At 38.3% G+C, this 15099-nt stretch overlaps 1 protein-coding gene across 6 annotated transcripts in view; it reads right to left on the bottom strand.

Moving 5' to 3' along the window:
• Positions 1–265: 265 nt before the first annotated feature.
• Positions 266–15099, bottom strand: part of GPR85 (G protein-coupled receptor 85) — a 40267-nt gene continuing 25433 nt past the window's right edge. For all 6 annotated transcript variants that reach the window (XR_007518471.1, XR_007518467.1, XR_007518469.1 and 3 more), the window contains 4 exons: positions 9615–9810; positions 9158–9227; positions 8103–8137; positions 266–950 (listed from right to left, as the gene is read on the bottom strand). The gene's annotated coding sequence lies outside the window, so the exon portion shown is untranslated. The remainder of the gene's footprint in view (positions 951–8102; positions 8138–9157; positions 9228–9614; positions 9811–15099) is intronic.

The following is a 15099-nucleotide window of genomic DNA, read 5'->3' as shown; positions in this document are numbered from 1 at the left end:
TTTGTTGTCATAAATGAGTGAGCACCTCCAGTGGTGGAAATCTCTCTTTAGGTGGAAATCAATTTTTGAAAATCACTGCGTGTGCAATTTGATGTGTAGGAAGTTTCCATAGGAAACGAATGATTCATTTCAATTACAGAGAAAGGCATTTCATTTCTCAAAAATTTGTCCAGAGAAGAATTACATGAATCTATTACGAGATTATTTTTCTAGTTTATATTCCTAAGTAGTAGAACAAAAACTTACATTATTTGAGATGCTGGTGAACATAGTCTCTGTGTTATTTCTAGAATTAGTGAGTAGTCTATATTTTTAAACAGATACTAGTCAGGGTTCTTCAAAGGACCAGCACCAATTGGGGGTCTCTCTCTCTGTGTCTAGACATAGATATATAGATACATATAGGCAGAGAAAGAGAGAGATTTATTTTAAGGAACTGATTCACATGACTGTGGCCTCCGGCAAGTCCAAAATCCCTAGGGTAGCCTAGCAGGCTGAAAACTCAGAAAGGGTTTCTGTGTTACAGTCTTGAGGCAGAATTCGTTCTTCTCCAGGAAACCTCAGTTTTTGCTCTTAACTGATTGGAAGAGGCCCACACACATTATCGAGGTAATTTCCTTAAAGTCAACTAATTGTCAGAGTTAGTCACATCCACAAAGTAGTTTCACAGCAACATCTGGACTGGTGTTAGAGCAAAAAACAGGGCACCATAGCCTAGCTAAGTTGACACCTAAAATTACCCATCACAGCTACTAGGAGTTGGGAAAAGAAATTTACTTTCCAGCTTTGCTGCTCTAACTGGGATTGCAGCCTTTTAGGAAATTGTGTGGAAGGTCTGCAACTGGCTATTGAAGCAGAATTCTTGCTTTCCAGTGAGGCAGTGTTGGTGTTAAAAGCTTGTCCTTTGTAGCCGTGGTGTAGACGCCTCCATTTGCTGAGGAACCGAAGGCCTGGCAAGGATGGGAGATGTAGAAAACAGTAAATCTATACAGAATATTATAAAATAAGCATGTTGTTACCTCTCCTCTGTTATCAGAAGTAGTCAAGCAACATAGAACAAATATTGTTTACTGTCTAGCCTTCTGCCTTAAAGTCTTCATTTATTTATTTATTCAGCAAATATTTGTTGAGTACCTAGTTGGACTGGGCATACAGTGACTAGCAAAAAAAGACATTGTCCCTGTTCTGGTGAAGTGTTGAATTTAGACAATTAGACAACTGTCTAGAAATTAGCCAATTTTGACAAATACATGTATAAGTAGGAACTTTAATATTTTGAAGGAAAAGTTAAAGGGATCTTATTTAAATTGGGGGTGGTGGAAAGTCAGCTCAGACTGGAAGGTTGGTAGATGTTAGCCAGTTGAGAGATGAGATGCAGAGTAGTTTAGGCTCATTATGCTTTGACTTAATCTTCTTTTTCCAAATGTCAAATTACAAATGTGACCAGCACCTTTAAAATTACAACATGGATCATCAAATGGTAAGGAATCATTTGAAAAATAAAAATAGAAGTAAAATCTCTGGTGTCATCTTCCATGTATTCCTGCAAAAATAGTTTCAAAGGTCATGACATTTTATAAAAAAATTTCTCCTTAATCTTTCTGTTACTATTTTTTAGAACTCTTAAACAGCAAGTCTTCTCATCACTAAATTCTTAGATCTTACTTTTGAGGGATTCCTTGGAAAGCCAAAAGTATAAAAGGTGAGTATTTTTCTGGGTTGCTAAAAACCTTGGCATTTCAAAACTTGTCATCTTTTCCTTGAGGAGTATCAGGCTAAGGCCTTTCTAGAACTGATTTCAGGTCTCCCAGGGCTATCATCCATTCTATCTTTGAGAAACATCTTCAGCGAAAGACTATTTGTCTTTAACAACTTTTAGATTTTGACATGTTTTAATTGTGGCTCAACAACCTTATACTGATTGTCTAGTGGCCTCAGGCTGAACTTCTCTTGCAGAGAGAACACCGTGGGAATTCTGGATAGAATGGTAATTGCTTGTCTTGTGGACTATCATATTATAAATTTGCCATTCTTGCATTATTTCCACCTCCAAGCTTTGCACTTGAATGACTTGTATACAGTCATTTTAGCAGACAGTTATATGCATACAGGTTGTATTTATGAATATATGAATGCCTGAACATCCAGACAAAAAGCAAAAACTTCAGTCAATTATCCAAAGGCTTTGTCTGCATGAGGCAAACATGCAGAAGAATGCCTTTCATGTTCTTCCTCCTCACTGCTGGAAGCTGTGAGAAGACTTCAAGACCAAATTTAACCCCCAGGGAGACTGGATCTCACAGCTCCAGTCACACCAACATTTTGCTAAGCCCACATTTCAATTGTTCTTCCAGGACTAGTAGGTCCCTGGGTGGTGCAAATGGTCTGTGTTTGACTTCTAACCAAAAAGTTGGCAGTGGGAACCCCCCCAGTGGTGCCACGGAAGAAAAGCCTGACAACCTGCCTCTGTTAAGATTACAGCCAAGAAAACCCTATGGAGCTAAGTTCTACTCTGTAATACATGCGGTTGCCATGAGTCAGTATCGACTCAATGGCAACAGGTTTGGTTTGGTTTGGTTTACCAGGACAGGTGGAGTTTCCAAATTTCTTAATTAAAAAAACAAAAAACCTACAGCGAGATTCCTGTTTTGGAACTTCTGGATACCCTCATCTCTGTGACACTTAGTACCCACCTGCTATACTTTACTGCCTCCCCTTTTCACGCTCTACTAGGTTCTTCCATTAAACCTTGCAAAACTCTTCCCTGAGTATTTCTTCCATTGTTTTCACATTAAATCAAAACTGATGTTTCTATTCTAATTATTGGTACAAACATTTTTTGAAAGCCATCATCATGAAATAATGTTCTGTGGCCAATATCTTGCCTCTGATTTTTCCTTCGTCTGTCTACAACCATTTTTCTCTTTCGTCATACCTACTGTTTTTGTTCTTCCCCTGCATGATCCCCAAGTCATGGACTTCCAGGACACTGATTCTTGGGGATTCACTTATCTTCTTAACCAGTCTGAACCTCTTGGTGTCTCTTTCATACCTTTTGTGGCCTCCTAAAATTCTTTGTATCTTTGACCTTCTGACGTGTCCATCACAAAAATAATCAATGATAAGTTCCTTGTACTGCTTGTTTCTCTGTTCCAATTTTGTTGGAGAAAGTGACAGATTAGGGCTGTTGGGTCTAATACCCATTTATTCTATGTAACCTCAGCTGGGCTTTTGCTACTGCATAGACATTATGGCACTTTTTTTAAATTGTAGTAAATATATATGTAACAAAACATTTGCCTTATGGTATTTTTACAGCAACTCTTCTGTTCAATCCTCCCTTTAACCAAATTCGCCTCAAATCTTGGTAAATCATCTTGTTTTCTACTTTGGTGAAGTTGAGCCAATATGACTTAGTGTCTTTAGTGTCTAAAAATGAAATTCATTATGTTCCTTTCACAAAAGAAAACAAAATAAACAAAAGAAAACAAGAACCTTCTTTGTATTCGTCACTATTATCTATGGAGTCAGTCAATGCATACCTCCAAATGTGAACCCAAATGTACTTTTCTGTGAATATTTCCTATACATATCTTAGGCTGTTGTTCAAGTAGGGTATATACCATTCTCCAAAGGTACTTTAAAATTTACCATGCCTCTGCTAATGAAATTTTATGATTCTGAATTGCTGGTATTTTTCACTCTCCATCTTGTCTATATCAATAATTTCTACCTTTCAACTCAAATGCCATCTCTCCATCAAGCCATGTCTAATCACCCAGCTGATAGTGTTTCTCCACCTGCCCCATGGTGTACATTCCACAAATATGATGGTAATTATTTTATTATAAAGAACAAAATAAAAATAAACAAACAAAAACCCACTAGGGAATCTACTACCTGAAGCTCAAGTTTTTTTTTTTTTTTTTTTATAACCAGGGTACTTTAGTTTTTCTTACTGAAAAGTATTTCCAAACTCAAAGGAAGTTGTGAGGATAACTGAGAAAACAGGCCTGTTTCTTTCTCTGTATGTCAGTGGGAAAAGGTGTGCAAAGCTGTCATGAGCACCCTTTTGGTGTGTATGTCTATGATACATTTTGTAGATTGACTCTGGATATAATTTATTGCTTCCCATAGGATTTTCAGTGTAGACATTCTTTGCTTTTATCGTGTCTGCAACAAGATACACACATAATTCTGGGAAATGCAGATACAGAACCAGAAGGATAAATTCTGGACTTCAGTGTTGTCTAACCTCAAAAAAGTAGCAATACGTAAAGTGCTGTCACTTAAGAAAACAAGATTCACGCCAAACATTGTTTTATTTTTTTTTAAGCACAGCAATAGCCACTGTGTCTAGTACATTAATTAGATAAATCTTTTCTGAGGTATGCCTGCTCATTGCTAGAGTGGCTTCTCCCTATTTACTCTCAGGATCTTCTATTCCTTCTGTTAATATCTTCTCTCTTATTTTTGTTGCCCAATTGAGTTTGGGTTGTAACCACTTAATACTTTACTTTTGATAGTCTTTAGCCATGCATTGTTGAGTTGATAAGGCATTTTGTTGTTTGTGAGTAGAGCAAGCGGTTTTGAATTGAATAAACCCAGATTCAAATCCCAGTCCCACCACTTACCCCAGTGACTATGAGGAAACTATTTAACCTCGCTCAGCCTCAATTTCCTTATCTTTAAAAAGGAGGTGATAACATACTTTCTGGGATTGTTGGGGATTTTAAATGAAATAGTGTGTGTAAAGCCCATGGTACAGTGCCTGGCACACAATTGTTGCTCAATTATGGTGGGTGTTATTCTATTTCTATTAAGAAAATATAGGATAATGTTTTAATTTAAATTCCACAAGTCTCATTTGGCCATAAATTCTGTCATTATAATGCTAATGATTCATAACTAGAAATCAAGCTTACCTCATTGTCTCCTTCCCCACTTTGCCCTCTAACTCCAACTTGCTTTTGAAAAGTACTTTCCCTGGGAAGGTGGAAACGAGCACCTGAATTTCATAAACCTCTGGGACTGGAGTGGTGGTTGTTGTTAGCTGCTGTTGACACATGGAAACCCCATGCACAAGTTTTTACTTTTTCCAGAATGTCATATCAATGGAATCATGCAACATGTAGCCATTTGATTCTGTTTCCTTGCATTAAGCATAATGATTTTGAGGTTCATCCACTTTGTTACAGTAGTTTATTATTTGTTGTTGCTGAGTAGAGTTCATTGTATGGATGTACCAAAATTTGTTTAATCCATGTACCAGTTAATGGATATTTTGGTTGTTTACAGTTTTTGTTGATCATTAAGCCCTTATAAACATTTGCAGTTAGAATTTTGTGTGGACCTATGTCTTAATTTCTCTTGTGTAAATACATAGCAATGAGATTGCTGAGTCATGATATAAGTGTGTGTTTAACTTTACAAGAAGCTGCCAAACTTTCCCAAAGTGGTGGTACTATTTTGTATTTGTACCAGTTATGTGTGAGAATTTCAGTTGCTCTGCATCCTCTTCACTTGGAATTGTCAGTTTTTTGCTTGTTTGTTTTTTAGGTTGGCTATTCTATTTTTTTTTTTTTATTATTCTATTAGGTATTTAGTGGTGTCTCATTGGAGTTTTAATTTACGTTTCTTTAATGACTACTGATATGAGAATCATTTCATGTGCTAATTTGCCATGAATTTATCTTCTTTAGTAAAGTGTCTGTTCAAATATTTTGCTTATTTTTTATATTGAGATTTGTTTTTGTTTTTTAATTACTGAGTTGTATATTTTGGATGTCAGTACTTAATTAGGTATTGTTTTTCAAGTATTTTTTTAAATCAATTTTTGCCTGCCTTATCTCTACTTTCTTAACAGTGTCTTAAATAGTGTAGAAGCTTTTATTTTTGATGGATCCCAATATAACAATTTTTTCTTTTATGGATTGTACTTTTGGTATTGTATCTAAGAAATCTTTGCCTAACTTAAGTTTTCAAAGGTTTTCTCCAGGTTCATCTTTTGTATATGTGTTCAATGGATTAAGCACCATTTATTAAAACAACTATTCTTACTCCATTGAATTGCCTTGGCCTCTTTGTCAAAAATCAACTTACTAAATTAAGTTGTGTGAGTCCACTTCTGGTTTCTCTGATATTTATGTCTATCCTTTTACCAATACTGTGTTGTCTTAATTAATTTATGTAAATCTTAAAATCAGGTAACGCGAGTCCTCCAAATTTGTTCTTTTCCAAAAATGATTTGTCTCAGTTCTTTTGATTTCTCACAAATTATTTTAAAAATACTGTATCTATTTATGGAAACCCTGGTACATGGTGGTTAAGTGCTACAGCTGCTAACCAAAAGGTCAGCAGTTCAAATCTACCTGGTGCTCCTTGGAAACTCTATGGGGCAGTTCTCCTCTGTTCTATAGGGTCGCTATGAGTCGGAATCGACTGGATGGCAACAGGTTTTTGCTTTTTTTATATTTGTTAAAAAAAAAGTCAAGCTGGAATTTTGATTTGGAATGCATTCAATCTGTAGACAAATTTTCAGAAAATTGACATCTTAGCTGTTCTGAGTTTTTCAGCCCATGAACACAATATAGTATTTAGTTTTTCTTTGATTTCTCTCTTTGCTTTGTAGTTTTCAGCTAATAAATCTTCCTCATATTTTGTTAGTTTTACCCTTTGTTATGGATTAAATTATGCTTCCCAAAATATGTGTTGTAAATCCTAACCTTTATGCCTATAGCTATAATCTCATTTGGGAATGTGTTGTCTTTGTTATGTTAATAAGTCAGGACTAGTGTAGGGTGTTTCTTGAGTCAATCTCTTTTGAAATATAAAAGATTAAACAAGGGAGCAGAGGAGAGACAGGGTGAGATAGATGCCAACACACATGGAGATCTCCAAGGAGGCAGGTAGCAGAAGCTGAAGAGACAAGGATCTTCCTCCAGAGCCAACAGAGAGAAAAATTTCCCCTCAAGCCAGTGCTCCAAATTCAGACTTCTAGCCTCCTAAACTGTGAGAAAATAAATTTCTGTTTGTTAAAGTCATCTACTTGTGGTATTTGTTCTAAACCAATTTTCAAACCCAGTGCCACTGAGTCGATTCCGACTCATAGCAACCCTATAGGACAGAGTAGAACTGCCCCATAGGGTTTCCAAGGAGTGTCTGGCAGATTCGAACTGCTGATCCTTTGGTTAGCAGTCCTAACACTTAACCACTATGCCACCAGGGTTTCCGGTATTTGTTATAGCAAAACTAAAACCAAACCCGTTGCCGTTGAGATGATTCCAACTCACAGCAACCCTATAGGAAAGAGTAGAACTGCCCCACAGGGTTTCCAAGGAGTGCCTAGTGGATTCAAACTGCCAATCTTTTGGGTAGCAGCCATAGCTCTTAACCACTAGGCCACCAGGGTTTCCATAACAGCACCAGATAACTGAAAAACAAACCAAACCCATTGTCATTGAGTCAATTCCAACTCATAGTGACCCTATAGGACAGATTAGAACTGCCTTATATGGTTTCCAAGGAGTGGCTGGTGGATTCAAACTGCTAACGTTTTGATTAATAGCTGAGCTCTTAACCACTGAACCACTAGGGCTCCAGATAACCGAGACACCATTAAATATTTTTTTGGTGTTATCGTAAGTGGTACTGCTTTTTTAAAATTCCAATTTCTAAATGTTATTGCTAGATGTAGGGTGATGCTATTTAGATATATGTACCCCCTCCTAATGGAGGGAGCTTTGCCCTTCCCTGAAGCATGCTGGGGATGAACTTGGGCTAAGGTACAAGACCAGGAGTGGTGCTACTGGGCTGGTGGCCAAGGCTGAGGAATGCCTTAGCAACAAGAAAGAAAAACATCTGGGCTTGTATGTGAAGTCTCTGGGAATGCTGGCTGCCCAAGGACTTGGGAGAAAAAATAATAAGGCTTAGCCCCCGCTGGAACGGTATATAAGCTTGTGTCTCCTGCTAGGCTGTTGTGGAGTGCTAACCTGGTCCAGCTGCTGCCCTGGACTGTCCTGTAAGTAAGCTCCCCTAATAAACCATATTTCAAGATTGCTGATTCCTGAGTCTTTCTTTGGTCTCTTGGAGATGCGGCTCACCTTGGGTCCAGGTGCTGCTGGGTTGTTACTCAACACTAGAATAAGAAAAAAAAAAATTGATATTTGTATACTGACCTTCTATTATATAACTTTGCTAAGGTTCTGGGTTTAAGCTCATTTATAAATTCTAGTAGTTTTTTGTAGATTCTTTGGCATTTTCTATGTAGACATTCATGATGTCTGTAAATAAGGACAGTTTTCTCTCCTTTCTAATCTGGGTGATTTCATTTCTTTTTCTGCCTTTTTTCCCCCTTATTCCAGGAAAAAGAAAGGTCAGGACCTCTAGTGCAGTGTTGCATAGGATGGTGAGTGAGGACATCCTTGTCTTATTCCCATTATTAGGGGGAAAGCATTGTCTTTCACCACTTAGTATAATGTTAACTGTGAGTTTTTCATCGATGCCCTTCATCAGACTCGGGCAGTTCCCTTTTTCTCCTACTTTGCAGAGGGTTTTTATTATGAGTGAATATTGAATTTTGTTGATTTTTCTACACATTCTGAGATGATCGTATCAGTTTTTTTCTTAATCTGTCGATATGATAAATAACAATGATTGATTTTTTTTTAACTGTTGAACCAAGAGTATGGGTGTTTTTATTTTGCAAATATATATGTATTACTTCTATAATAATAAAATGCTTTTTTAAATAAAATATTTATGATTAGCCTTGTGGGGAGTGAGATACAATGAGAGGTTCTCAACCATCAAGTTTTGTTGCAGCTGTGGGGCTAAGCAGGGGCGGGTTATCCAGATCATCTGTAGTAAACAATTTCACATGGATTTCACCATGTGACGTGGTGAAACCCATGTGAAATTGTTCACTACAGATTAGTAAGTAAGCACAAGTAAGCCTGTGCTTACCTTGCTTACTGGGTCATCCACCCCCTTAAGGAATTGTAAACTTGATGAGAAGCTATGATTCTGTAGGAAGTGCTGAGGGGTTGGGAGAGAGACAGATGCCAACCGTACCTAGAAGCAGAATCTTTAATGTGGTGAAAAATGTGAAATTGTTCACTACAGATGATCTGGTAAGCAAGGGAAGCGCCGTGCTTACCTTGTGTATTGGAAAATCCACCCCTGAGGACAGGAGATCAGGGACTGTAGTCCAGGTTTGATGGTGTTAACTAGAGTAAGAAAGGAGCTCCATCTTAGAAGTACTTGGTTACTGGGCAGAATATTAAAGCAGGAGTTCTAGGCCAAAGGATATGCAGACAACTAGTCACTACAACTGGAATACAGGCAGGCAGGGTTTAGTTTAGAAAAAGCCAGAAACCCAGTTACTGAAAAGAAGAAAAATGTGGTCAGGGTTGGGAGCTGGGCCCAGAGGTTTTCAATCATGGCTGTAATGTGGAATCACGTGGGGCCCTTTGCTAACTACAATTCCAGCGTTACAGCCCAGATTCTAATTTAATTGTTCTGGGATGTGAGCTGGGCATTGAGATCACCCAGATGTTTCTAATGTGCAACTAAAGTTGAGATTTACTGTGCAAGGTGAATTAAAGCCAAATTACCTGTGTAAGGTTGACGGATCCCAGAAGCTCAGACAGAGCTGAGACTGCAGACTAGAGTGCAGCGGTCTCAGTAGCGGTGGTAGAAATGTAGATGCAGAGGTGAATGGGAAGAGGAGCCAGAGAGATCATTGCATTTGCATAGTCCTTACAAAATGATGAAACTGGGGTAAAGAGGGTCCAGATGTATTCTGCAGATCTGGAATATTATTAGAGGGAAACAAGGGTTGAAGCCAGAACCCAAACCACAGAAATTTGTTTCCAGTTTTCCTTTATTTTATACCAGTCTGTTTGCTCTTCTGTCAGACTGTCTCAACTCTCCCCAAATCTCTATGTCACCTTCTCATACTTATTTATAACCCATTGCCTTGCAATCAATTCTGACTCACAATGACCCCATGTGTGTCAGAGTAAAACTGTGCTCCACAGGATTTTCAATGGCTGATCTTTTGGAAATAGATTGCCAGGCCTTTATTCTGAGGTGCCTCTGGGTAGACTCAAACCAGATAGCATGTTAACCGTTTGCACCACCCTGGGACTCCCATAGTTACTTATAGCTCACCCTTCAACAGACTCTTTCTCATTATGACTCTCATTTAATTGTATAAAATATTTCAAGAATCCATATGTAGCAAATGTGGCAAAGTGAAAAAATTAAGCTTAAGCAAGTGGTCACATTGAAACAGAACAACTTTTTTTTTTGGCTTTGACATTTCTTACATGATTAGGGAAGATTAATATAAAAATTGCTATGAAAGTGCTTTACCTTTTGTGAGTAAGTAAGCACCAATTCTTAAGATGTAACATAAAAAAAAAAAGACGTAACATACATAATATATATTTGACTGTTTTAGAACTCAGGGACTAGTTTATTTAAAATTTTTACTTCATGTTTCTTTTTATAAGTGCTAACAGCTGTTTTCTGCTTTCCCCCCTTTAAACCAATCTTTGGTAACAAAGGTAGTTCAATTATATGAGCAGTAGTTTTATTATATAAACTGATCTTTGGTAACAAAGGTAGTTCAATTATATAAACAGTAGTTTTATTATATAAACAACATGCTTGGATTGAGGGGAGGTGATTTTCTGAACTTCTTAAAAAATGGAATGTTCTGAAATTTTAATTTAAATTTGTTATATGAATTATGGTCCTTGCATAATTATGACTCCTGGAATGATAACATGCACAAACTGGAAAGGGAAGCAGCAAAGAACCAAAATTTATTTTTGCCTAATAAGCTGTTGCTAGTTGGTGTCTAGTCGATCCAGACTCATGGTGACCCCAAGTGTGCAGAGTAGAACTGCTCCGTAGTGTTTTCAAGGCTGTGATCTTTCAGAAGTAGATTGCCAGGCCTGTCTTCCAAGGCACCTCTGGGTGAGTTTGAACTGCCAACGTTTCAGGTAGTGGTCGAGCACTTAATCATTTGCACCACCCAGGGACTCTGCCTAATAAGATAACTAGTCACAATTTTCACCCTCATAAGTTTATTATGAACCATCAAAAGATTTAGTGATTTTTTTTCACTTTTACTTTACAGAAAAGAGCCCAAATAGACATTTGACATTGTTTTAATAATGAACAGAAATTTTTAAGCCTTGTTGTAATACAGGAAAATATCACCAGCTCATTAGGTTGCTAATACATACTCATGGTACTATCTTTAGTGTAGTGAATATGTACTGTTTTCCTACTTCTTTGTTCCCCCTTTAATTTTGAAGACTTCCAAAGTTGTATATATAGCCATAATCACTAGCCCATAGGGTTTCCAAGGAGGAGCTTGTGGATTTGAACTGCCAACATTTTGATTAGCAGCCACCAGGGCTCCTTTTTTTTTTTAAAGTTAATTGACTATTAATCTATAGATTTGGTAGTTATCGTGTATATTTATGTCTCACTTTAACAGAGTCATTTAGTACAACAGTAGATTTCAAATTATTAGCCCCTTTAACATTTTTTTTTTTTTCCAAACACTGGTAGGATTGTCTTGTTTTTTCCAAAAATTGAAATTTCTGTTTTTGTAACCTGTGTTGAAGAGCACAGGGCAAAATTAGTTGTATGAAATTTGTCGTTTTTTTTTATTGCAATTAAATGTCACTAACTAGTTATAGCGAAATCTGCTGACTGCATTCATGCTGAGCCTATGAACAGAAAGTATATGATTTGTTTTAGATAAGAGCCAGTGAATTTAGTGCCCATAAATGATGCCAGGCTGGCAACCTTTGAATGGTGCCAGGTGGACATGGGAGATTTTATTTCTTATTTTAATGAACAGAAAAGAGAAGCAGGTGCGACAGGGCCACTCTCCGGGTGCTGTGGGGAATTTGGCTTCCATTTCCATTCTAGCATTAGTCTATGTTTTGAAACTGCAAAGGACTGGGAATACAAGGAAGGGGGTGTGAATGGTCACCAGTTGGGAATACCTGTGTTATGAATTACTACCGTAACTATTATTGTGGTGTGGCCTAACTAGGCTCATAATCTGGATTTCAATACTTAAATACCTAACGTATTAGAGCTGTGAGAACCAGTGCAGCATCACTTGGATCCCAGAAATAAACAGGGCTTTAGCAGCCCTCTAACTTGTCCAAATATTGGCCCAAAGTCACATGGCTAGTTAGTGGCATAAGTACAACCTGATCCCATGTTCCTGACTTTGAATCTATCACTCTTTACTAACACACTACAAGGAGGAGAATAAAAATACAATCTGTCGACTTCTCCTGTCCCCCACCCCAGTGTGAATCTTTGAGACAAAACACACAAACAAAGGAAGGAGGCAACTGCCTGCTAGTGTGTGCGCCGACGCAGCTCTTCCTAATTTGGCAGATCTTGCCTGTAAGTTTCCATGTAGACTTTTCTCTTTGGCTATTAGCATATTAGAAAGGAAAAATATTTGCAGCCTAACTTAAATGTTCTAATTAACAGTCATTATTATTTTTAATATAATCCAATTGCATTGCAAACATTGGAGAAAACAATTAAGGCAAGATGAGAGAGAGAAAACCTATCACAATCACCACACTGCTAATCTCTTCCAGATAATTCCATACTGTGGGTATTTCCCTGGAATTTAAAATAATAATAATCGTTCCCCCAGTCTCCTCAACCAGGCTGTAGGGTATATGGCTGTGTCCACATAACCTAAAAGAAATGCTTTATATTAAATGATTACAGCAGTGAGAATGAAAACTGTCTCATTGCAACATTGCAGAAAGACAAGTTAGAGAATATAAAGCACACAGAAAGAGCAGACATAAATGTGGAAATGTGTCTTGGTTTATAGCCAGAGCTTTTGCTAAACAAATTTTAAGTGGGTAAGATGATTTTGTACTGCTTCCTCCATATCCGTCCTTTCCCCCTCCTTTTTCCCCCCAATAGCCACTCAATCTGGGCTTGATATCAAAGCCTGCCTGGTTCTCAGCTCTGCATCACTAGACCTACTGGCTCTTCTGGGAAGGCTCTGTCTGGATTGCCTGCCGCCTCCCCTTACTCCTCCCCACCAACCCTCCCATTCCAAACCTACTGGCCCCTCCTAGGATCTGTTGCGGCCAGGGTTGGCTACAGGAAGGACTCAAGACCTTTTTTCTTTGCTCAGTACTGTGAGACTCTGCTCCAGCTCACTCTTGTTAATCATGTGGCCTTAATCCAGGACCGCTATTCTGGTAAAAATTAATTTTTCAGAACAGGCATGACAATGCAGAGGATAAGCATTTGGTTTTGGAGTTAGGAAGACCTAGGTTTAAAGCCCAACTCCAACTCTTGTTATGTATTTGGTCATAGGCAAGATCCTTTTAAGTCTCAATTTTTACCCATTGAAGATATAAACTTGTTGTGGTCAAGTTGATTCCAATTCATAGCAACCCTATAGGACAGAGTAGAAGTGCCCCATAGGGCTTCTGAGGCTATAAATCTTTATGGAAGTAAAGTGCCACATCTTTCTCCTGTGGAGCAGCTGATGGGTTCAAACCACTGACCTTCCAATTAGCAGCCCAGAGCTTAACCACTAGAGAGGCCTAAATGATATAATTAATGCCATTATTCTGGCAGAGAATGAGCACCAGTATACGGTGCTTATTATGATGCAAGGGGTAGAGCATGGAGAGTAAGAGCCTGGGGTTGGAAGACACATGACGATATACCTGAACTTTGACACTACCTATCACTAGCAAGTTATTTCCTTCTCAGAGCCTCAGTTTTCTTATCTGCAAAATGGAATTAATAATAGTGCCTACTTCATGGAGAATTTTGTGAGATAATAGCTCTAAATCACTTGACGCTTTATGGTATATCTGGAGAGAGAATGCAAGAAAGGAAGTCCACGCTGTACTATATTGCCTCCCTCTGGATTCTTCACTGCTGTGATTTGCTTTTCTATCAGAAAAATTCTCCCTCCCATACCTTCCAGAAGCTAAGTTCATTATAGCTTTATACCACTGGGTGTTGCCTTGGCCCTCTTTGAAATCCATGTTGGATTTCCTCCCCAAACTCATAGCTAGGTCTATCTGCAAAGTCTCATCCATCTCATGGGCAAACATAATTTTAAGTCCAGCAACTCTCAGTCTTCCCTGTCCTGCTATAGTTACTGGGGCCACATCCCATGAACAATGACTCCCTGAGCTTGTCCTATCCATTTGCACCTAATTGACCCTACTTTTGACCCAGAATGATTTGCTTTTAAAGTCCTACTCAGTCTCACCATTACCCCTGAAACATATTTCTCCAGTATTTCCTTCTATCAGGTCCAGTTTCTTGTGCCATTCAACATTACAATGAACTAATTTCACAAACTCTTCTGAGCTGACAAGAAAAAGCTAGAGGGTGTTTATTTATTAATCAATATGTTCGGAGGGCCCACTGGTACCAGGCACTGTAGTAGATACTGTGGAATTCGATGGTGAATTAGATGGATACAATAGCTGTCTCCGTGGTACTTATGGTCCAGAGCGGAAGACAGGAAAGTAAGCAGACAGTTAAAACCTTGTGTGCTAATAATTTCCTTGTCATGGGAAGTGCACAGGGTGGGCACCTAACACAGACTTGAGGGATAGGGAATAGTTTCCTGGAAGAATCAATGTCTTAACCAAGAGAAAGGAGTGGTTGGAGGTCGACGTTTCAGGCCAAAGCAAGGACAAGATCTCTGAGCAAAGACGGCATGTCTTGTTCATGGCAGTGGGAAGTATTCAGCATGGATGTAGAATCAAGTGTAAACAGAGGACTGAAAGCAGATCAGGTGATAGAAGTGTGCAGGGCCCAGGTTACAAATGGTCTTCTAAGCTATGTCAAGGGGTTTTTAGATTTTATACTAAGAACATTAGGGAGTCATTCAAGGGTTTTAAATAGGGCAGAGACATTATCAGGTTGGTTTTAGAAAGCTCGTTTTGGCTGAAGTACAGAAAATGGTTTGGAAGGAGGGCAATACTGGAAACAGTCCATCCAGTCAGAAGGCTTTCGGAGTGATTCAGGTGAGCAATGAGATGGCTTAAGCCA

The sequence above is a fragment of the Elephas maximus genome, chromosome 8 (genome assembly GCF_024166365.1).
Source record: "Elephas maximus indicus isolate mEleMax1 chromosome 8, mEleMax1 primary haplotype, whole genome shotgun sequence".
NCBI lineage: Eukaryota > Metazoa > Chordata > Mammalia > Proboscidea > Elephantidae > Elephas > Elephas maximus.
This window is presented reverse-complemented; position numbering and strand designations above follow the sequence as displayed.